This window comes from Rousettus aegyptiacus, unplaced genomic scaffold (assembly GCF_014176215.1).
Source record: "Rousettus aegyptiacus isolate mRouAeg1 unplaced genomic scaffold, mRouAeg1.p scaffold_m13_p_3, whole genome shotgun sequence".
NCBI lineage: Eukaryota > Metazoa > Chordata > Mammalia > Chiroptera > Pteropodidae > Rousettus > Rousettus aegyptiacus.
In genome coordinates, this window is record NW_023416306.1 from 154453219 (window position 1) to 154476699 (window position 23481).

The 23481-nt window shown below is 54.2% G+C and overlaps 1 long non-coding RNA gene and 1 pseudogene across 5 annotated transcripts; one reads left to right on the plus strand and one right to left on the minus strand.

The window, feature by feature from the left end:
• Positions 1 to 927: 927 nt before the first annotated feature.
• Positions 928 to 22751, minus strand: LOC107516686. Of its 5 annotated transcripts, none has more exons than XR_001598355.2 (3): positions 19330 to 22751; positions 6611 to 6768; positions 928 to 5064 (listed from the first exon to the last, which is right to left on the minus strand). It is a non-coding gene; the product is annotated as an uncharacterized LOC107516686 (long non-coding RNA). The 5 variants fall into 5 exon arrangements; XR_004949992.1 differs by lacking the exon at positions 19330 to 22751 and adding an exon at positions 18682 to 19298; XR_001598356.2 differs by lacking the exon at positions 19330 to 22751 and adding an exon at positions 8955 to 9090.
• LOC118600594 lies at positions 22740 to 22858 on the plus strand (annotated as a pseudogene).
• The last annotated feature ends 623 nt before the right edge of the window (positions 22859 to 23481 follow it).

Consider the following 23481-nt stretch of genomic DNA (forward strand, 5'->3'; position numbering starts at 1 on the left):
TTCCCCAGGCTTTTCTGGAAGCCTTGTTCAACCCAGGTGGCCAAGTGCCCCCAACCTGGCTATGCCCCCAAAAGTCCTTATGTGACAAGGCGTTGAACCTTTCCAAGGCTCATCTTGTCTCCCATGGTCTCCAGGGCCTGGGACTTCAAGTTGGGGGGAAATGGTGGGTTTTGGTCCCTGTGGCCCTCCAGCAGCCCAGATACCCTGAGGCACTCACAAGGGTTTCTGGGGTCTCCCTGTGATGGCACCCGAGACCCACCAGGTGTCGCCATGTTGTCAGTGGGATAAAGGGTGATGGCGGAGCTTTTTCTCTGGCACTGACCCTGGGGACTGGAAAGCAAAGGCAGGACCCCAGGGGGAGCAGAGCGGTGGCCCCGTCCCCCAGCCTCGAGGCCAACAGAAATACCCTTGATTAGGCACATGTTATGGTCCGTTAGCCTGGGGACAGACGTCTCCATCCAAGGCCTGAAATGAGATGAGTGTGAGGAGGAAGAACGATTCTCAGCCGGTGTTCGAGGCCCTGCCTTCTCATCCCAGCAGGCCACTGGGTGGCACTGGAGGCTCCCTCCACCCTCAGCACAGTCCTCTCCAGGAGCTCTGTTCAGCCTCCTAGGGCCCTGCCTGGAGCTATCCCCGGTCCCCACCCCACAGAGGGGTCAGCTGCCATGCAGACTGCACCAGTGTAGTGACTGGAGAGGCAGTTTGCCTCTCGTCAGCTCCAGACAGCAGAGCCTCCAGCCCCTACCCCCAAGCCAAGCTGCCTCAAAGTCAGGCAGGGCTGGGAGGCTCTAACTGGTCATTTCTAGCTTAAACCTCCTGAGGGCTTGTCACACAGGAACCAGCAGGCCACGCCCCCAACACTGGCCTCCCTCCCACTCTCCTTGGGCCCAAGGAGGGGGACTGGAGGAAGCACACTTTTCTGTCTTCACCCCTTCCAGCTGCTGAACCCCGAAGCTCCACCAGCAGGACACCACGGACATGGCAGTGGGAGGCCTGGGAACGTTTCCCTTTCCTCAGGCTCCATCCCACCTGAGGCCCCAGAGGCTGAGTTGCAGTTCTGGCACTTCTCGGGCCCCAGGTGGACCTCGGGAGAGCAGGGTTGCAAGTGAGTTGGGGGCGGGGCCCCTTGGGCCTGGGGCCTAGCCCTTCCAGCTCCAAGCCCTTCCCTCTCCAAAGCCACTTGTAGCTCTTTACTGGAAAGGAAAATCAAAGGGGGCGAGAGGGAGAGGCAGTAGGTGAGTGAGTTCTCTCAACGCTCTGTGTGTGAGGTGGGAAAGGAAGGTAGGGGATGGGCAGGGACCCAGGAAAAGCAGGGGGTGCGGGGTGCACCCTTCGCAGATAGTGGGAGTCAGAGTGGGACAACGGAGTGAGAAACTGGCTTAGATAGGACATGTGGCATTTGGTCTGGGTGATGGCTACCGAAGGTACCACGAGGACGGCAGATACGTCTAACGAAAAATCCCCTCGGTGTCTGTCCTCTACCCATCAACGCACAGATACGAACAGATCACTGACTGCAGGCCGCGCTGCGCCAGGCGATATAGGAGAGCCACCAGAAGGCCTCTTGTTCTCAAAGGTATGGCAGACAGTCTAGCCTAGGCGGGAAGAGAAGACTGTGAGCAAGAACACACATGCGTGTGCATTGCACATAATGCTGGCTGTGAAAGCTCATTGACAACTGTGTAAATGTGTGAGGCCCCAACTGTTAAATGTGTGCTCGTAGCTACTCTTTGGTCATTCCTAACATAAAAAATAAAAATAAAAAAAAAAATACAACAAACCTGCGAGGCTCCAGGAAGCTCTGCCCAATTTCCATAGGGCATCTGTGAGTCTATTAAAAAAATGTGTGCCCGTACGCGTGTGTGCACGCACGTGTGTGCACATGAGCAGGCACATCGGCAGCATCTGCAAGTTTGTGTTTTGGGAGCCCTGGAAGAAAGCGCTTTGTAAGAATCGTTGCACGTCAGAGCAGCGAAGGAGCTGAGGGTCCCTTAGGCCTCATGCTGTACAGAAGGGAGAAGAAAGGTCCACGGGATCGAATCCTGTGCGTCAGGTCACTGAGCCGTGCACAAGTGAGCAAAAGTGGTCATGAGGCTTTCCCGGCTGATATGGGAGCTCGGAGGCAGAAGCGGAGGTGGAAGCGGAATATCAGAAAATGTGTCCTTTCTTCTGCCTGTGGCAACAGGCAGGAAGGCGGTGACACCTGGTGTCAGCCGCGCCAACCTGGAGCACGTCAGCACACGTTGGCACCGCGGAAGACAATGAAGGGAAGTGGTTTAGGCCTAGATCCTGGAGACAAACTTCTTTGGCTAGAATCCTGGCCCTACTTACTTACTAGATGTTTCTTAACATCTCTAGGCCTCAGTTTCCTTATCTGGAAAACGAGGATGATAACCTAGCTGATGTGAAGATGAGATGAATGGATATATGTGACAAATTGAGAAAGCTGCCTGGCATGCAGGTAAAGCTGACTTGAGATGAGCCGTTGCGATTATTCTCTGCCTGCGTGCCGGCCAGCAGGGTTCCAGCCTGCTCACCTCAGCTACACAGCGTTACTAAGAGCCCAGAACCCACCCGCCTGGACTTCCAGCTCACAGGCTTCCCTTTTTTCTCTCGTTTACTTTATCATTCCCAAACCTGACCAGCAGGCAACTCACGTAGAAGCTCTGGCCACCTCCTGGTGGAAAAAAGGACAGCAGGCAAGTTGCTTGGTGCCAGCTTTGTCCTATGGCTGGGGCTGGAGCACAGGGTGGGCTGGGAGCGCTGGGCAGCAGACACGAGCGTGGAAGCTGGTGTCTTCAGAACAGGGCGCTATGTATTCTCCTGCCCTGGGACTGTTTATTCTATACAAAATATACATCCTGCAGCGAGCTCCTGCCATCCCGAGCTTACAAGAGGCTGTTGACATCCACACAAAGCGTTCTCTCTTTGTGCAGCTCCTTTTTTATTTCTCTCATTTGCTTTGCTCTCTTAATTTCCACCCCCGCCCCACATCATTGCGTTTCGGCAGGAACCGTGGAGCCGAGCTTGTCTTTATTTTAGGACTGAGGACCCTGAGCACAGACAGATGTTTTTCTTGTAGCTGATGTGAGCCTTGCCGAGCCTGCTGAATCCAGCTCATCCCTCGAGGCCAGGTACCAAGCCTTCCTTAGCAACAGTCATTGAATCACAGCTGAGAGCCCTTCTGGGATCCTCCGAGGTGGGTCCCTCTGAAGCAGCCACTCTCGAGCCTGAGCCAGCAGAGCTGGTAAGAGGAGTAGTGTGGGCCCCGTGCTGGCACCGGCCCCGCCTGCCCCTCCACCTCTTTAAGAACCCATGACAAACAACCTTGCCTGGTGCCCAAGTGCCTGCCAAGCCCTGTCGCATCAAAACTCCGGCGGACTCAGCAAGGAGTCTAATTTCAGCCCAGCAGGTGGGGAAACCAAGGCAGCAAGAGTCCAATGTGACCAAGGTCGCACACGGCACTGGCAACCAGGCCATGGAGGCTGACATCCAGGGCTGCCTGCTGAGCGCTGAGCACGCAGGCTCACCCCCAACCAAGGCTCTAGGCCCGGCACAGAGGAGAAACAGACACTTCCTGAATCCTGGCAGCAGCAGCAAAGCCCGAGAATGGCCCAGCATTTTCCATCTGCCCTCACAGCAGTTCCTTCTCTCAAGGGAAAACGGAGGCACCGAGGCTCCCTGGGAGTGCCCTGGGGGCATCAGGCCCAGGCCAAGAATCCAGCTCTAGAGGATTCTAGCTCCCAGCTGAGTGCCTGGAACAGCAGACATCAAAAATCTGGCAGGCCAAGGGGGAAGGGAAGATTAGATCACAACGGCAGAATGAAGGAAACGGGGGGGGGGGGGGGGGGGACACAGGCCAAGAATGCATCAAGGCAACCTGAAAACTCCGGAGTGAGGCAGGCCCAGGCACTGGCGGCTCCTCTCTGCCTGAGCTCCTCAGCCTAGGACAGACAACCTAGCACGTCTTGGCTCCTTTTGGGGGGTCGGGGGAGGTGCTGGTCCATACATATGTGCATGTATTAGTTCCTAAGTGTCATGAAGGTGATAGGAACAGGAAGCCTGTGCTGGTGCCCTGTGCACACGCACACAAACACACATGTGCAGGTATCGGGCGAGGCGTGTGAGCCGCAAAAGCGTATGTGTGTTTGTGTGCAGTCTACAAACATGTTTTCAGCAAGCTCAAGGAGAAGCAATCAGTCATCTCTGAGGAATCTTAGCAACAGCCATCCCCAGAAAGGGCTTCTGCCAGCTGGAGCCGCGATGAGTCAGCAGTGGCAGCTGTGGGAGGAGGCAAGCTCTCGCCCTGGAGCCAGCCTCCCTCTTCTCCCGGCCGGCCCGGCCGCCCGGGTCACTGCTTTGGCACCGATGTCCCAGCACACATTCCTGGAACTGGCCAGCACAGGCAGCTAAAGGGTTTTTCCCTCCTCCTCCCTCTCCCTGTCCCTCCCCACACCCTCCCTTCTATTTTTCCTTCTCGCAGCAAAACCAAAACACGGCATTCATGAGTTCAGGAGCTACAGCCAAATGGCAGGAGCTGGCAGCGGAGGGATTGGGACACAGGAGCTGCCCAGGCCCAAGCAGGCCAGGGGACAAGGATACCTCCTGTCTGGCAGTAGAGAGGCCCCTGCTAGGGACTGTTGAGCTCTGCTTAAGTCCTATGGGACAAAAGTGTCATTGCCTGGGGCTCCAGGGAATAGGAGGTCAAGGGGGTGTCTGCCTCTGCCCCAAGAGCAGCACCTGAGGTCGCTAACACAGAGGATGGGGCAGGAGGGTGGCCAGAGGAACAGAGAGGGTCAGTGATGGGGCACGGCTCTATTGCTCTCTTCGTGTGTGTGTGTTTCATCTTCACAGTAACCTATGGAAGAGTTATCATCTCCTTCTGCCGATGGGAAGATGGAGGTGTAGACAGGTAAAGGGATTTGTCCCAAGGTCACACAACTATCAATAATGTCACTACATGAAATTAAACCAGCAGGAGCCACCTTGGGGGCTTTAACCAATGGACCACGCAGCCTTTCTTCCTGGGCTGCAGCTACACGGTGCGTGCCAGGATCACTGCACCTACAAAAAAATAAATACGATCAAAACAAAAAAAGACTAGTGCTGTCCCTCTCCCGCTCCCTCCAGCAAGCAAACAGATCTGGGTGAAGAGCCATCTGCAATCTCAGCAGCGGCAGCCGTGGAGGCAGGGGCAGTAACAGCCTGGCCCAGTCCGAATCCCTGGCCTCTTTACTGGAGGCAGGAAATGAATAAAAGCTAAATGAGTTTGAAAATGCCAGGAGGCAGTGTTTACCCCCCTTCCCCCTCCCCCTCCCCCTGGCAAGGACCGTGTATAGTTACAGTTTAATCTTGGAAATGCCAGACAGCTGTTCCCCGTTGCTAAGAGACTAGCCCACATTATGCAGATGTCAGGGACCTCAAATGTCTGCCGGAAATTACAGATCATGTCGGAGGAGCAGAGGGGCCTTCTCTCTACTGGGGAAGCGCAGCGGGAGACCCCCTGGGGGGGGATGGCAGAAATCAGGGGCCCACCCCTTCCCGGTCTCCCGCTCTGAGCCCTGCATCCTCTGCGTGCCAGCTCAGCGTCCTGGCTCCCTCCTTCCTGCTCGGGTCCCACCCCACATCCGGGCCTTCTTCCTTTGACAGCAGCGCTGGCGCCCATCTCCACCCTCCCCCTCCAGTTTTCCTTCTGGGACCTCGTTCTTCAGCCCAATGTCCCTCTGTCTGTCTGGCAATCTTTCCCGCCTCTGTGATGCCACCATGCCACTGAGCTGGCTGGGACTGAGCTGGGAGGAGGGTGGGATCCCACTCCCCGAGCCCTGGTCACCTGGGGCTGAAAACGGACACACGGACACACACACACACACACACACACACACACCCTCCCTCCCTGACATGCCCCCCCCCACCTCGGAAACCCAAGCACAGCTGTTGTCAAGGCAACCGCAGGCTACCAGAGCTGCTGAATCCCGGGCCCCCTGGGAAGGAGAGCTGCCATCTGGGGGCTGGAGGGAGGAGGGGAAGCCCTTTCCAAACCTCCGCTCTAACAAGGACTCCGATTAAAGGTGACAGGGAACCCACCAGGGCCCTGGAGCGGGCAGGGGGCAGGCCCGGCTCCTCAGTCAGGCTGGAGCGGGATATGGAGAGGCTGCCAGGGAGCAAGGACATCCATGGGGTCTGTGGGATGACCCCCGGAGTATCGTGGGTGTGGGAGGTGGGCTGGGGCCTGGGTGCAGAGTAGGTGCTGAGTGCCTGTTCTTTCCCTGAGAGCCCACAAGGTGTCCGAGGGCAGAAACCTAATCTCACTGCCCATGCACCCAAGTGACATCCACTCTCCCGGCTGCCAGCTGTGTGACCTTGGCTCCCTCCTGCCGTGTTAAAATAAAGCCAGGAGTACTTTGTGTGCCATGGAAGGTGGCTGTGCAGATAAGAACGGTGTGTGCATGTGTGTACGTGTGTGTGTGCGCGCACACATGTGTTTACACCCATATAGGGAAGCAATTTAGAGAAAGGTTCACAGACGCCCCTGAGAGCAGGGCGGTGTTACCGACCCTCGGGCCTTCCCTGGAGAAGCTGCTGAGGCTGGCGGGAAGGGAACACTATTTACCCGGCTCCCTTTCCACGTGCCCAGCTCTTCCTCCCTCCAGCCTCAAAGCAAGCCTCACTGACTTTGTGTCTCGGCTTCTCTGGTCAGCTCCCCGCCTGGGACATTTCCACAGCAACGGTGATGTCAGATGAAGAAATTGAGGCGCAGAATTCTGAGACCTGCCCAAACCATCATAGACCATTAACTCTCCACGGCCCCTCAGAGCTGCCCACCCCCTGCCTGTGCCCTCCAGCCCCAGTCTCTGCCCTGGGTTTAAACCCCAGGAGGGCCATGACCTCTGTCCACACCAGGTAGATTGCCAGCCTCTTCTCATATTAGCTATGTGAGCTGGGCAAAGAATCAGCTCTGCTTCCCCTTCTGGAAAATGGAAACAATAATAGTGTGGACCTCTTAGGGTGGCTGTGAGGATGGAATGAGATAAAACACATAACCCTCTTAGCTCCTGCTAAGCTTTCAATGCCTTTTAGTTCTTAAAGTGGAGCCCGCTGCTGGGCACTGCCTCCTCAGAAAGGTGCCAGGCTTGGGCAGTGAGAGGAGGGGGAATTCCTTGGCTCGCATGCCTGCCTGCCCTCCCTCAGCACAATGACTGGTTTCTGCCTCTCTGGAAGGTTCTAGAAGGGCTGTCCAGGACAGTGCACCTAGGAGAACTCTGAGGACAGGCACCAGCCACTAAGACCTGGGGGGCTCAGAGAAGGGGTAGATGGTGGCCGATGAGTCCCCTCCCCTGTGGAACCGACTGGCCAGAAAGGCAGGCAGGAGCGACCTGAGACTGAGTCATGGCTGGCTCCCAGTTCACTCAGCCGCGCGCGGCCCTCCGAGGCCTTCACTTGGCAGGAGGGAGGACCGCAGCTGCTCCATCTCTCTTTGTTCCTCTGTCTCTCTCCTGGCTTCTCCCCATGCTTTCATTTCCTTTCTCCCAGCTCACTCTCTCCCTCATTCACTTTCTCGCCCTCCTCCTCTTTCTCTCATTCTTCCACCAACCTCAGTTTCCTCCCCCCTTTCATCCTTCCCTTGAAGCTGATTTCTTGCTTTCTCATCCTTTCTTCTTCCTCAGAGCTCAGAATCACACTTGGCAGTCCTCCCCTCCCACCGCCCTCCCTCCTCCTCGTCCTTCCCTCCACCCTCTCCTCCAGCAGTCTCTTTCCCTCCCCCTCTCCAGTTCCTCCCTCCTCCTCCTCCTTCCCTCCTGTTTCTCCTTTCTCTCCCTCATTCTCCCCAGACTTCTCTCTCTCTCTCTGTCTCCTCTTCACCTGCTGGAGACACTTCAAGTCCTCTAACAGACAAAGTCAAGTCAAGGTCATCCATGAAGCCTTCACCAGTCCGGGTCTGGGAGGTTGGGGTTGGGAAACCAAGGTCAGAGCTGAGCAGAAAATCAAAGTGGGCTGGGGAGACTTGGTCTCAGTGCCCAGAGAACCCCTCCCAGCACCTGGAACTCTCTCCCTACCTGGGGATTTCTATGTCAGGTCACCTGCTTCTTACAAACACTCCGCCTGGCTTCCAGCTTCCTGCTGCATAAAAGCTCCCAGTGGAACTGGAAATGTCTGAGTCCCCACCCTCCTTGGTTCTGCTTACCTCCTTACTCTCTGCCCTGGTGCAGAGGGAGTCCAGTGAGAACAGGCAGGAAAGAAACGAGGAGCAATAATAGCGTGCTTTGAACTGGAACGAAAGTGGCGGGGGGGGGGGGGGGGGCGGCGCGGGGGGAGGGTTGTACATACACGAGGTGCACATTGTGGTAGAAAAGGCACGAGCCTTTGAAACCAGACAGGCTGAGCTTGAATCTTGACCCTGCTTATTAGCCAATGACCTTGAGCAGGACACTCACTGCACCTCGGTGTCCACCTCTGTAAATGGGGGTAATAAGAACAGCACCTCTCTCTCGAGGCTGTTTCGAGAATGCAATGAGAGAATGCTCTTGAGCGCCAGTTCCTCCCTCCTTAGAGAAAGGAAGTTTTTGCAGAGGAGACGGGGCTTGTTTTGAGGGGATGGATAATAATAGTAATTTGTTTTTGTTGACACCAAGCGCTGTGCTAAGCACTTTGAATGCATTGTCTCTTTTAATCCCCCACCAATCCTATGAGACGGTTGTTTTATTATTCTTGTTCCATGGAAGCAGTAGAGGCTCAGCAAGGCTAGACAATTTGCCCTAAGTCGCACAGCAAAGTGGAGAAGCATTCTCAACTCCTCTGCTATCACTTGGGATAGAAGGTAATGGGGAACAGGGCACGAGTAACCACAGGCAAAATCAAGAACAGCGCCGCCTAAACCAGGCATGAGCAGGTGACGGCCAGGACCTGGGCGTAGCTATAGAGAATCTAACTGAGGTCAATGCAAACCCACCTCTCACCTTCAAGCCCGACTCGGAGTCTTCCCGTTCCTGTGTCAACACTCTGCCGTGCCTGAATCCTTGCTGCTCCATCTCTGGAACACCATGTCCCCACCACTACCCCCATACCTGCCCCTAAACACACCCTGCAATCCTGATAACCCCTGAGGTCATGTCCTGCCCCTTGTATGGCACAAATAATCTCTCTTGATTTTTTGCCGCCCTGCGTTGTATGCCAGGAATAATCTCTCCTTCCCTGGGGAACCTGGGCGGGGCCTGTGGGGCTGTTGCCCGAAATTAGGAATGAACCTGTGCGGGGGGGGGGGGGGAAGAGGGCAGTGACCCTGGGACCATGGGAGGCAGGTAATTACGGGAAAGAAGGCTGGCGAGGCCTTAAAATAGATGGTCCCTGGAGGAAAGAGGTGCGCTAGGCATACCTGAGCCAAACAGGTGTAGTTGCCCCACCTCTGTGTCCCAGCCCCAGCACCCTTCCCCCAGTCAGCTCATCTTACACCGTGCCTTGCTTTCAAATAGAACTCCGCAGTTTCCATGGCAACTCCCCCACGTGGTCTCTGCCTTGGAGGCTGAAGGGAGGAGAGCAGCGGACAGGAGGTACGTGGCGCTCCAGAGTCCCGCCCTCCCAGTCCCCTGTCGTCCCTCCTGCCTTTCACCCTCACCTCCAGGGTCCCCTGCGGAGGCCACACAAAGTCCCCAAGGAAAGAAAAGACGGGACTCTGGGACAAAGGCAGCAAGATCACTTCCCCAAAATGTATCCTTGACCTGCGTCATTCTGCGCTACTGCCCCGTGGGGCAGCATTTTGTCGTGCTCTGGTCTCTTCAAGGAGAGGCCAGAGAAGATCCTGAGCAGGACCACACCTTCTCCTGTGTCTCATCGTTCCTCCCTGTGCAGTGGGGTTGGCATCTGGTTCTGGGGCCTGGGTTCAAATTCTTGCTCTGCTGCTTCAAGCCGTGTAACCTTTCTGAGACTGTGTCCTCTCTTTACCGGGGGATGGGCACATCTGCTTCTCGGTGTTGCCATGGGAAAGCAAATGAGCCGCCATTTGGGAAAGTACTTTGTGAAAGAATAAACCCATGAAAGAGATAAAAGCAGAGATGCTCCTGGTGAAAGTGGAGGGCACTCAGAGGCCTCCCCATCTGGCCACGGCCCCAGCTATACTGCATGGAACCCTGCAGTCCAGAAACCCTATAATTAAAGCCCTGATTGCTTTACGCCCTCATCTTTCTATGGGAACTGTGCCTTCATCGATCTCCCCTGGACTTGACCTCTACCAAGAGCATCTTCGGGCCAAATATCAGTCTATAATGGCCGTGGACGTGCCTCTCTGTCCCACCATGCTGATGCATTAGGCCCGCGAGACTTTCCCTAGAGAAGACAGCATAGCTTCCTCTGGGTGTCTCCCACCCCTTTCTCTTCTCCTTTCTTTAGACTGGGAGGCTCTCTCATGGTTACTGGCTGACAAGTTTTCTCTAGCCCTGTTGGTGGGGGCTCATCTGGACTTGGTCCCCTGAGAAAGAGCCAAACCCCTGGGAAGCCGAGCTCAGCAGTGGCGTGGGGTAAAGAGAGAGGAAGAAACAGGCCAAGGCGCCTGCCACACTCCCCGCTCCAGTTAAAGGGGCTTGAACTGGGCCATTTTTCTTTCACTACCCTCCCAATCCCCATGCACTGGCTCATGAAGACCCCAAAGGCTGCACTCAACCACCCCATAGAACCAGTGTGTCCCTTCCCTTCTCCCAAGAGCCTTTGGGTTTCCCTGAGCTGCTTCCACATGCCCTGGAACCCCGAGTGAGCCGCCTCCCTCCGCGGCCTCCCTCTTTCATCCATCAAGTCAGGGTGATCTCCGAGGTCCCTTGGCTCTAAAACACTGACTCAGCAATTCTCTGCAGCAGGCAGAAGTGGCTGGCCCCACAGCCTCCTCCCCATAGCCCAGCCCCCTCCTCTCCTTTGTCACCTTACATGGCAGTGCCTTTGAGTCCCAGAGAGGGTGACTTTCATTATTTTTCTTTATTTTTATCAAAGGGTATTTTTTTTGTAAAAAAAAAAAAAAAAAAAAAATTGTGTCTCCCCTGAGACAGTGCAGCCTCTGAGCAGCCTCCCCTTGTTTCCATGGCAACAGCAGCTGGCTCACATGTGTGGTTGCTATGGAAACAAGGCTGGATCTCCTCCCCTCTCACTTTTCCTTCCTTCCTCACCATCTCACTACCCCCTCCTTCTTCTTCATCCCCTCACTTGAGATGCAAGAAAGGCCAGTGAGAGGCCTTGGGCACCGTGGCAACAGCATACTGAGTCCTGGCCCCTGGCTAGGCCACGGCTATGTGGACCAACACCTGTGACTAGACCTTTCTCTTGGCCTAGGACGCTCATCCTTCCACACACTGGGATGTGGCTTTTCTGATACAAGGCATGGGGCACAAGCAGCCTTGAGCACTCTACACAAGGACCTAAGCAAACCCTGACCCTGACAGGTGCAGACCGAATTCTCCATCCACCCCTCCAACGCCCAGCACAAAGCCCACCCCAGACACGTGCCCAGCTCCTTCGAATTACATAGGAAGGCTTTTTCTGCTGCAGCATGGATCAGCGCGGATGTGCAAAAGAAAAGGAAGGATTCTTGGGGAGGAAATCAATGGCAGTAGAGATGGAGACAGAAGAGAAAGGAAACATACAGATCGCTCTGTTTTGTTTGTCAGTAGATGTTATTTAGATCATGCGTAGTTTTTCCCACTGATATGTAAGCACCTAAAGGGTCAGAACCCTGCCTGACGTGTCACTGATGACTCCTCAGTGTCTGGGGGGAGAGAGAAAAAACAATACACAGCAAAGTGATAATCGCGATTGTTTCTTAGGTGATGATCCTAACTATAGCCTTTTTGCTTCTGTTTTTCAGAAAACATGTATTAAATGTATAAAGAGAATAAACATTGTGTTTATTTGTTTGCTCTTAGAGGAAAAAAAGGGAAAGAAACTTAAAAGAGGGCAGAGAACAGAGCAAGCCAGAAGCTCCTCTCCATCAACACTGGGAGCAGGCGGAGCGACTGTCTGACCTGGTCTCTCGTGTCACATGCTGGGGCCCAGAGAGCTGAGGTGACTCTCAAGAGTGGCATGAAAGAGGTGCCAGGGATCTTAAGTGAGAGCAGGAGGGAAAGGCTGTCAGCCCAAGCAAGTAAAGCAGGCCAAGAATGAGACTCTGGCATCTGCTGGATAGTGACGTAGTGACAACGGTGCTGAGAGGCCCAAGGACACACACCAGCACAGGGCCTCTCCCCTCTTTGTACCTCAGCCCAATGCCCCCGCAGGTGGGGGCTGGCGTCCCTTTCCCCACACCCCAACTCTGACCCTGTCTGTCAGGATTCAGACTGGGAATGTGGCTTAATTGTTCTAGACAGTGTGTGAAAGCTGCTTATGGGCCGACAGTGCCAAAGAGGCAAGTTCCGGCTCCCTGTCCCTCCTGAGAGGCAGGGCTGGCGGGAGGCACGCTCAAGGTCAAAGGAAACGTCACGCAGTGTCTTGTCCTCAGTCAAGGGCACGCTGCTCTGTTTCTTTCCCTCCACCTGCTGTCAACACACTGAGAGCGGATCCAGGTACCTGGGACACTAAGCCAACTGGATTGTGCGGGGTGCAGAGGCCTGAGGGATCAGGCTAACGTTTCCACTATCCCCCTATTTGATGGACAGACAGGTGACAGGGGAGGTGAGGGCTCGCCCTCACACATCCCCAGCCAACTAATCCTGCCAGCTGTAAAGTCACAGGAGAAGAAAGCTGGAAACTGCCCTTCCTGCCACCACCACCACCCAGGGGCGGGCTTTGCTCCCCTGAGCTCTTCTGCAGTAAGGCCAAGGTAAACAGACAGCGGGGCTCTAAAGGTCAGGGGGAAGGGGGAGGCCAGAGATGTGTGGGTGAGCCTGAAATGGGGGAGGGTCGGGAGATTTGATGATGGGGTGCTGCATTCAGTGCTCGGTAATTTTAAAAAGCTGAAAAATTAGTTTTGTTCTTTTAAGGTCACAAAACCTTCACAGCAAGAAAACACCACATCACAAGGCTTCGATTTGCCCTGTTTACCCAGCCTGAGCCGAGGCCCTGAAGCAATGCTGTCCTCCTATGGCCTCCTCACCTAAGCAAGGCAAGAGCGCCGCCCTGGTCCTGTCTGGCTCCTCTTCACTGCGGTGGAGGAGAACCCAGGGTCAGCAGACAACGAGCAGTGGGTTGTGTCCACTATAAAGTCTCGGAGGAATCACCTCCACAACGCCCCTGATGAGAGGTTCCTCACCCTCTGCTTGAATGCTTCCTGTGACAGGGATCTTACTCCCTTACAGCTATCTAACCTCCCCAATTCTGGGTTTCAGTGCCCTCTTGCCAATGTTCGTGCTCCGCTTTCAATTTGAAAAAAGAATCATGCTTCCCAATTTTCTTTACAGAGATCAATGGCAAACAGCATCTGAGGCTATCTGTCAACCATGAAAGCTAGTTTAGCCCCCACTCCAAACAGATCTTCCTGATTTGAGCGAAACTTCAAAAACTCTCTATTTTTCCTTCTCCCACCTTCCAGAACATTCTTTTGTTCTTGGCCGCTCCCGCGAGCCTCAGCCCCATGTGAGGTGCAGCGGAACCTCTCTGTGGCTCCTTTATTCTCGCCCTTGGTCCTGCGCCCTTCCTCCAGCTTCGACCGTGTCCTTCTCCAGCCTGAGCTCATCTGCCAGCTCTGTGATGATGCACTTCATCTCTCAGGCTCCTCCCCTCCTCCTCCTCATCAAGACCTTTCCTGATTACACAATCAGAATTTCATTCTCAAGAGCTCCCAGACCATTTCGAGATTCTTCTTTTAAGGTTTCCCTATTGGATCACGCCTGCCTTTTTCGCTCTGTGTTGTGAATGTCACCTGACCAAGTCAGAAATGCTACCATGTTCCTCTCTGTGTCTGTTTCTTTGAAGTGGGGAGAGTATATCAGTTTCCTAAGGCTGTCCAACAAATTGCCACAAACCAGGTGGCTTAAAACAGCAGGCGTTTATTCTTTCACAGTTCTGGAGCCTAGAAGTCTGAGAGCACGGTGTCAGCAGGGCCGAGCTGCCTCTGGAGGCTCTAGGGAAGGACCCTTCCTCTTCAGCTTCTGATGTTTGCCGGCAATCCTTGGCGTTGTAGACCTGTTCCTCCCACCTCGGTGTCCATGGTTGCATGGCTTCCCCTTGTGTGTTTCTCTGTGCCTGTGTCCAAATTTCCTTCTGCTTATAAGGATACAGATCTTTGAACTTAAAGTCCATTCTACTCTGGTATGACTTCATCTTAACTGATCACATCTGTTTCCAAATAAGGTCCCATTCACAAGTTCCTGGAGCGCATGAATTTTGGGGGGACATTCTTCTACCCGGGATACTCCCTCACCCTCACCTGTGATTTCTCCCTCTCCCTTAGCCCTACACCCCCCAGGAAGCTTTCAAGTCAGCCTAACTCCTTCTCCTTGACATCCTGCCAATCTGGCCAGTCTTCGCCATCCTGACAGCCAAGGTCTTTCTGTTCGGTGCAGAATCTGGGCCCAGACTGAGTCCTGGTTTCCCTGCTTAAACATGGGAACTGGAGAACGTTACTTTACCCCCCTGGGCTTCAGTTGCCTGGTCTGCAAAGTGGGGGTAACAGTCGTATCTACTTTATAGGATCGTTGTGATGACTAAGTGAAATATTCTTTATAAAGAGAGAACAATGTCGGCCACAGACAAGGCAGTAGAAGTATGAAGCATCATTTCAGGCCTTTATCGTTTTCAAGCATGGATTGCTGCAATGGCTTCCTGACCAACTGCTTTCCCACTCTGGTCACCAGCATCCCAGTCTGTCCTCAAAACACAAATCTTAGATTGCCACTCCATGCCGTCCAAACATGCCCCACTGCATTCAAGTTATGATCCAACAGTTTGCAGAGGAGAACACAGGGACTTCTTACCTATTTATACAGCCTTATCTCATTTCTTGCCTTCCTGTGCACACAGGTGCCCATGCACACACGTGTGTATACACATACAAACACAAACGCACCTGTCTCAAGCCGCGACACTATGACCTAAGCATGGCTCTCAGGTCCTGCCTCTGAGCCTTTGCACGACCACTCCTGTCCCAGATATCTGCTACTTCTCCCTCCAGATAGATTCATCTGGGTCCTCCACCTCCAGGACACTGACCCCCAACCCTTACAACTTTCTCACCTGGGCAGGGCTTCCTATTCTGCCCTCTCTCTGCCCCTCACAGCTGTGAACTGCTCTAGAACCAGGGCTGTGTCCTTTCTCTGCAGAATATTCCCTGGAGCCCGACAGGTGTGAACACAAACAAAGCATGTGTGAATAAACAAGACTGTATTTTCTGCACCCTGTAGAGACTCCTTTGGTCCACATTCCTCTATTTCTCATTTGACTTGACACGCACCTGTCTTCACCAGGTCCCTGGGACACTGCCGCCTGCCAGCCCCAGAGCCTCCGCCTCTCTGACTCCGCACTGTTCTGGGCCTTTTCCTGCATTCTGGGCCTCTCCAGACGGCCTGCTCTCTCCCTCCCCCCGAGTCTCAGCTGAACTTGTTTCCTTCCTTCCCTCCTTGGGCTGCTCAGGGCTCTCCCTCTCTCTGGGCTGCAATTGCTCCTATAATTGGGTTATTTTCATGCATATGCAGTTTGGAGATACAATTGTGGGAAACAGTTCCGTGGTACAGGTGTGTGGAGCTGGGTGTCAGCCTGAGAGCGGCCCAGGAACCCCTGGGGGCTGGGAGGCAACAAAGAACATAAACACTCACCCTGAGGGACAGGCGCTCAACTCCATCACCTGGGGCAACCCCCCAGGGCACCCCTCAGGGCTTGCCAGGGCACTTGAGCCCCTCAGGGCTTTTTGCTGGCAGAGAAGGAGGAGGAGGAAGCCTTTCTCCTGGGGGTTTGCCCACAGGAGAACCTTATGGGGCTGCTACAGGCACAGAGAAGAAAGGCCTCGGGTGCCCTGGGCTTCAGAGGTCAAAGGAGCAAAGGCGGCAGTGAATCCCCTCCTGGCAGGGAGGCTGTGCTAGGTCACAGAATTACCCATAGCTCCAGGCCCAGCTGGAAGTACTTTAAGAGAGCCTCACCTGGCCCCTTTCTTCTTATAGGCTGGGGGAGGCAAGAACAGGAAGCAGCCCGAAAAAGGCTTATCTGTATTCACAGGGCCTATCCTCAAACTCCTGACCTGATTTTCAACTGCCAACTGGTAGTCTCACGGGGATCTCAGAAACAGGATCTTCCCTCCATCCCCCAGCTCCGAAGGCTCAGTGCTGCTCTTCTGGATGACAGCCAACCCCATCCACCCAGCACCCAGTCACCCAAGCCAGAAATTAGGGGGGGTCCCCTTTGCTGCCTCACTCCCCCACCCCCACTGAGTCGGTTGCCCAGAGCAGTTACCTCTACCTTCCACCCGCAGCTGCTGCCCGGGCCTGTGCCACCCCGGCCTCACACTGGACTGCTCTGCCGGTCCCTTAACTCACTCTTGCATTCCCTCTTTCCCAAATCACAACACAGCCACCAAGTCAGGAAACAGAACCAAGTATAAGATAAATGGCGTGTTGATTTCCCACGACAAGACGTGATACAATACTATCCGCATTTCCAGATTTTCTGGCCACCCTGCAGTCTCCACCTAGCAGCCCGAGTAGATTTGCTCACTCAGATCCGAACTTGGGTCTGTGCTGTTAAAATCCTCCATAGATTCCCACTGAACTCAGGGGAAAAGTCCAGAGGTGTAAATTTGAGGTCTCCTAAGGCAAGATGTCTCTGCCTATGTGGAGAGGTGGGTGATTTTCTACCCAGACCTACTCTAAACTGACCTCCCACCCCAGGATTGACTCTCCTCTTTGATTCTTAAGCCCCTCCTTCAGAAGGCCCATATTTCAAGCTGCTGGAAGTGTATCCCCCCTACTCTGGAAGTTCTCTCAGTTTCCCCAAGAAAGTCCATCTCCAAGCCTGCCTTTCGCCTGCTTGCCGGCCAGCTCCTCTGGAAAGCTACTGACAGGTGGGCATTAACTAGCTGAAAGGCCAGGCCTGGGGCAAGGCCCAATAGTTGGGCCCAGTCTGCAGTGGATGTCATGAGAGGCTGGCGTCAGGACCTGGGCCCAGCAGACAGACAGTGAGTCCCTCAGCCCAGACGCCAAGGGCAGCACTGAGCTCTCACCTTCCCCATTTGTATTCAAGCCCCGCTCCGGCTGTGATGAAACAGTAGGCATTTTCTAGCTGCCCGGGCTTCTTTCCGCATTTTTCATGGGTCCCTCTCTCTGCTGCAGACAGGCACGGGCTGAGACCATGCTCCAGAATACAAAAGTAAAGGCCCCGGTGAAATGGTGACCCCTCCCTGCCCCTCCCACCTTCCTTTTTCTCCTCTGCCCTTTTCTTAAGTGAAAAGGGTCAAGAAGAGGGTCTGTGATGACCACACATGCCTCTCGGGGCCACTGGGGCCCTTTTGCCATTTGCTGCTTCTCCTTCAGACCTGCTGCCTGCTCCCTGGGCCGGGCTCTGCGCCGGTTTCAGGAGAGCTGAGAGGTGAGCCGGGGAGAAGCCCTTCCTGCAGAGTGGACTCAGGTTTCTCCCGACTGACCGGCTCACAGCCCTGGGGCCTGCCTTTCAAGTGAAGGAGATCCTTTGGGGACCACTAGACCTGAGGAAATCAGAAGAACATGTCCTCTTCTTCATGTTTTTGCCCCCATGGCCCAGGGCTGGTGACAGGCCACCTTGCGCTGCTCCCACTCCCTGTGGCTGCTCTGTTGTCCAGTCTTCCCTTAGCCATCCCTAGGCTGCCTCCCCAGGCCCAGCTGAGCACTAGGGACACCGAGAAGGCGTGGCAGGGCCTCCTCCCGAAGCAAGGAGGAAGGAGGTGTGTCACCTCCTCTGAGGACCCCCATCAGCCTGCCTCAGGGACTCACACGGCTTCCCTGGAGGACACACACACACACACAGCAGGGTCCAGAGGGGCCCAACTGTGGTGGTCGGGGCAGGGAGGTAAACTCATCGAGTAACTGTGCTCCAAGCGTTTATCTAATTACCACATTTACTCTTAAACTACTCTTTGAAGCAGGAAGTACTTATTCTTCTTCACAGATAAAGAAACAGGCTCACAGAAGTTAATGTGACCACACAGCCAGCAAGGCAGCGCCCAGATTCTCTGGCTCCAAAGCACCCTTTTGAGCCAACTCCTGGCAAGGTGAGAGTCCTTTTGTAAGCATGCCCATGTCGCCTTCGAATCCTCCTGTGCCACCTTTCCAAGGGCTGGTTCAGGAGGGCCTGGGCATGCCACGCCCAGCTCAGCCTGCTGGGGATTCAACGCTCTGCCTGCCCCAGAAGCACCCAACTGCTAATCAGAAGCACTGGTAACCAGGCAACCAGCCTCCCTGGCTTCAGATAAGCAGAAACAGCTGGGAGCTGCAGGCTGGGAAGCTGTCAGTGGGGAGGAAGAAAGGGGAGCCAGCCAGCCAGTCAGCCGGTTATTTTGAGCCTGTTATTCTCACCTTCCCAAACCTCAACTTGAGCTAGGGCCTTTCCTGAAAGCTTGTCCTTGCCACTGCCTCAGGGGAGGGGTCTCCTGGGACTTAGCCTAGCCCTGAGCCAGCACAACTTGGGGGAAGTAATGGGAGAACACTGACCCTCCCTCTTTCTGTGAGCAAGGAAAAGAAGGCAAGTTGGTCACAGGCCGCCAAGGTATGGGGCCCTGGAGTCATTCAGTAAACAGGAGTAATTGAGGTTCACCTCTCCAGGCCTCCAGGCCTCAGTGAAGGGTTTTCCTCTTCCCCCACATCGGGCCAGCCATGAAGACAGGTTCTGGTGAGAACCCCGCTCCACCCCATGATGGCAATGGTAACTGGGCAATGTGGGAAGTGAACCGTCAGACCAGCTGGACTTGGCTCAATCTCAGCTCTGCCCATCACGAGCTTGGCCACACCTCTGTGAGCCTCCATTTCCTCCTCTGTGAAATGGAGATGATAATACCCACGCCACAGGCTAGAGGAGGGATGTAAGTAAGAGAAAGCACGTGAAATGCCCAGCAGTGTCTGGTGCTGTTGGCGTTGTCATGGAGCTCCTCCCTTCCTCCTGTTTGGGCCTGCCCTGCCCTGCCCAGCCCTGACGTCTCTCACACAAGTTCCGTCCTCTCCCAGGCTATTTCTGTCTCTGATTCTAAAGGTCAGTGCCCTCCCGGGATGTGGCAGCTGCTGCCTCTTCTCCACCTCTAAGTGGTGTTAGTCCCATGCCCAGGGAAAGCGGTTGCCCCAGATGGCCGCCCCCGCTCCCTTGCCTTCACCCAAGATTGGCCTGGGCATGCCCAACCCCTCCTCCTTTACACGCGCTTTTCCAAGATGGCCCCAAGCCTGGAGCTGAGCTGTTTATTGACTGACTCACCGACTGCAGCCAGTGGCCAGAATGCTCTTGCCGCTCGCTCCTTCAGCTCCAGGACAACCAAGGCTCACTGCTGACCAGCCAGGCCTCTCTGCCTGAGTTCCAGCTCCGGGTGATCCCAGGCCCTCCTGGGGACTGATGGACTTTTCCTATAAGGAGGCGTAAAGGAAAGGACCCAGAGACAGCATGCCCACCCCAGGCAGGAAATCATCCTGTAAGCTTCAGAATTATACTCCCCTCCCCTGCCCGCTCCTTCCCGCTCCAGCTACTGTCCGCTCTCCTCTGCTGGCCACGAGTTCTGGAGTCTGTGATTGGGGCTGGCAGGAGGCGTGTAATCTAGAAGCCCTCTCCTCAAGCTGCCCTTGCACCAGGTGTCCCTTACCTTCGGCATCAGGACCGACCAGCCCCTGTGTTGCGGGGAGGAGGGAGAGGAGTAGGTGAGTGACACGCCCCTTAACAAGAGCTTCAGCACCTGGCAGGGCCTGCAGGCGGCTCTGTGGACAGGTGTGGCTTTCTCCAATTGTTTCCAAAAAAAAACTCCAGGAGACTCAAGCCCCATCAGTACCCCATAAGCACTTCTGGGGTATGTGACCGACCTGTCCAGGACTAACGATGGCACCGTGTCAATAGTGCTTTCTATTCACATTTCATGTGCTCATAACAGCAATGTCCCTGCAGAAACTACTGTCATTCTCATTTTATAAAGGAAAACGTGGAGGCAGAGGGGACCGAATCAGCCTCTGGACTTCACACCAACCCTTTGTCCCCAGTCCCACTGCTCTGTTGTTCGTTTTCACATAGGAGTTCTTTCAAAGGGTCCACAGAGTGTCTGGACCCAGGGCCCGGGGGGCCAAGGGCTGACTCTTCCTGCCCAGCCCACCCTAAGTATGACCTCACCCGAGTTTCCAGAAGGAAAGGTAAAAGGGTGGGGCTGCCCAAGCCTGGGCTGACAAGCACAATGGAGGTCATATTAGTTGTGGTGGAGAGGAAGGAGGGGATAACCTCATAGCCCCAAACCCAGGAAATCAGAAAGGAAGAAACAGGGGCCTCTGCACCTGAAGGTAGGGAAGGGAGCAGTACCCACTCTTCCCACAGCCCAGCCCCAGTGGATTCCTCCTATTGTTTCTGCCACCCCTAATCTCCTCCCGTCTTGGTTTATCCCACTCCTGCTGCAGAATTTCCTGGAGAGGAACAGGGAGCAAAAGCAAGATAAACAGAACTGAAGGGGGCTTGAAAGGAACATTCCAGAGCTAAAAATAACAGGGTCAGCTGGCTGGAAGAGCTAGAGGCCCCTGGTCCCCGCCCACTCCACCCCTGCAGGGTGGCCCCCGGTGCTGAACTGAGCCTCCAATCCAATCAGAGAAGTCTGGTTGCTAATCTGCTGTCTCCAGGCCCAGGGTCCATCCCAGACCCCACCCCTTGGGGCGCCACAGCCAAGGGGTAGGGGGAGAACCTCAGCAAAACCCGCCCTCTCCATGGCCACTGCAGCAGACCCATCCTCAACAGCTGCCCCTCCCTCCTGCCTTCTCTATGATTAGTATTTTTGACAAAATACAAGTTTGCAGCCCTATCAGCAGAGACAGGGCTCCTACAGACCAGGAAGGATCTGTTCTCCCTATGAGCACACCCCTCCCTCCATTGGTGAGCAGTTCTCGCCTTACAGAGGTAAGGGAGGGCAAGAGCGTGGAGAATAAAAGAAAATTCCAGGAGAAAACTCATTATTAAGCACTTATCCTGTGCCAGGATAGTGCTAGGCTGTCCTGTCCATCATTTCACTCTATTCTCACAGAAAATAGGTATTTTTATATCCCTATTTGTCAGTTAGGGAAACAGAGGATCAGAGATGCAAAGAAAAAGCTAAAGTCATCAGGGATAGCCCGGATAGGAGGGGTGGCCCAGTTCCCTGGGGCTGCCTCCCTCGGGGCTGGTTCTCCCTCACTAGAGGCCAATTCTCCCCCACCCCACCCCCAGCAGCTAGAGAGGTCAAGGCCTGGGGCAAAGCAATCACGCCTGCCAGAATTCAGAGCCTTGTGGAAGTGTAGCCCACTCCCCATCCGCAGCCTGTGCCTTGGCCAGGCAGGCCCGGGTCCCTGACGACTCCCAGGGGTAGAGTTCTCTCCACCTAGGGGCACTGCTGCTCTTCGGGTGAGTACTGCTGGGAACAGGGGTAGGGAGTTGGGGCTGCCCAGATGGCTTAATCAAGAGCACCCCCTCCTCACACCCATGATGCCCTTGGAGTGTCCCTGCAGGAATCCAGACTGTGAGTGGATGAGTTTCAGGGAACCATGACTGGCTTCAAGATCTCACAGACACAAAGATGCCCTTTCCTGAAAAGCTGGGAGGCCTTGGATAGCATCGGCCAGGCCCCACTGCTCCGCCCACGCTGGGGTTTGCTCTTCTCCCAGCCATGGGCAGGGAGGAAACAGATTGTTAAACCCAGAGCAAGCAGGGCAGGCTTAATGAGACTTAGCTGCTGTCCTCAGCTGGCCAGCAGAAGGGTTTTCATGCAGGCCATGGGAGGCAGCTGCTGTCCTCCTGAGGTACAGGGAAGCTGGAGGAATTCAGTCTCCTGGTTGACTAGTTCCAAGTGCATCCAAGTGCATCCTGACAACTTTTACTTGAATATATCTAGTGATGGGAGGCTCATCCCTGTGAGAAAGCTCTGATTTCTGATTCTTGTTGTGTTGAGTTAATATCCCTGGGCTTGTCATCCTCATTTCCAGGTCCTGCTTTCCACCCCAGCCCCTATTTATTCTTTACCTGGAAGTCAGAGCATAAGTCAGATCCTGTCATTCACCATTCGCCTGCGTTAACCTTACAACGGTTGTCAATGCGTTTCAAACAAAAAACAAACTCCTTACTATTGGCTATAAGGCCTCTCAACACTGGGTTCTGCCCCACCTCTGACCGCTGGCCTTCAAGAAGCATGCCAAGCTTTTTCCTGCCTCAGGACCTTTGCACTTACTGGTCCTTTTCCCTAGAACTTCAGTCCATTAATTCTTCCCATGCCTAACTCCTTCTGAACCTTCAGGCCTCAGAGCGTCACCTTCTCAGGAAGATCTCCCCTGCCTGCCCTATCAAAATTAGATTCTCTGTTATAAGCTTTTTTTCATTTCATCTATACCACTTAAAATGTTATTTTCTCACTCATTCATTTCTGTTATTGTCTGTCTTCCACACTACCATGTATGCTCCATGAGAATAAGAACCCTGTTCTTGCCCACTGCTACTCTTACTCATCTTACATTGGGCCTGACGCCTGTAGTCACACAGGGAAGACTTGGATATAAATAACACCCTTGCCCTCATCCAGTCTACAGTATTGGGAATCTAGTCCTCCCCTGAAACAGATGGACATGAAAACCACCCAAGGGTCCTGAACTCTGTCAGAGAAGAAATACATTTAAGAAAACTACTATGGCCATGCCACCCTGAACACGCCTGATCTGGTCTGAGATCAGAAGCTAAGCAGGGTCAGACCTGGTTAGTACTTGGATGGGAGACCACCTAGGAAGACCGGGTGATATAGGTGTAAAAAATAAAATAAAAAATAAGAGATTGTAAATTGACAAGTTCCTTGCGATCTATGAGGTCAACGAAGGGTTGCCTAAACTGAAAAAAGAAAAAGAAAAAAAAAAGAAAAGGAAAGGAAAAAGGAAAAACTGGCCAGTTCTCATGATTCATCCATTCATCCACTTAGTAACTCCTTTGCAAAAACGAGCACTTCCTGATAGCCAGAAACTGTCCTAGGGATTGACATTTTAGTGGTGAACAATATTGATGAAGTCCTTGCTTCAAGGACCTTACACTCACACAATGAACATTTGGTCATAAACAAGTAAACAACAAAACAGTTACAGGTGGTAGTAAGGGCGCGGCAAATACTAAAACTGGGTCTTGGGAGCAGAGTGTGAGCGAGGTAGTCAATTAGAGGGGCGGGCCACGGATTGTGAGCCCAAGGCATGGTATTCTTGAACTCCCCTCGCCCCAGCCCATTTTATCACCAAGTATCAAGATGTTATGGGTAGGAAGGCAAGAGTGAGAGGGATCCAATAAAGCATACCCTTGGCCAGCTAGTTCCCGTTAAAAATGACACAGGTAGCTGTGTCCCTTTGAAGCTCTGTGTCCACTGAGCCCTTTAGCGGCGCCGGGCAG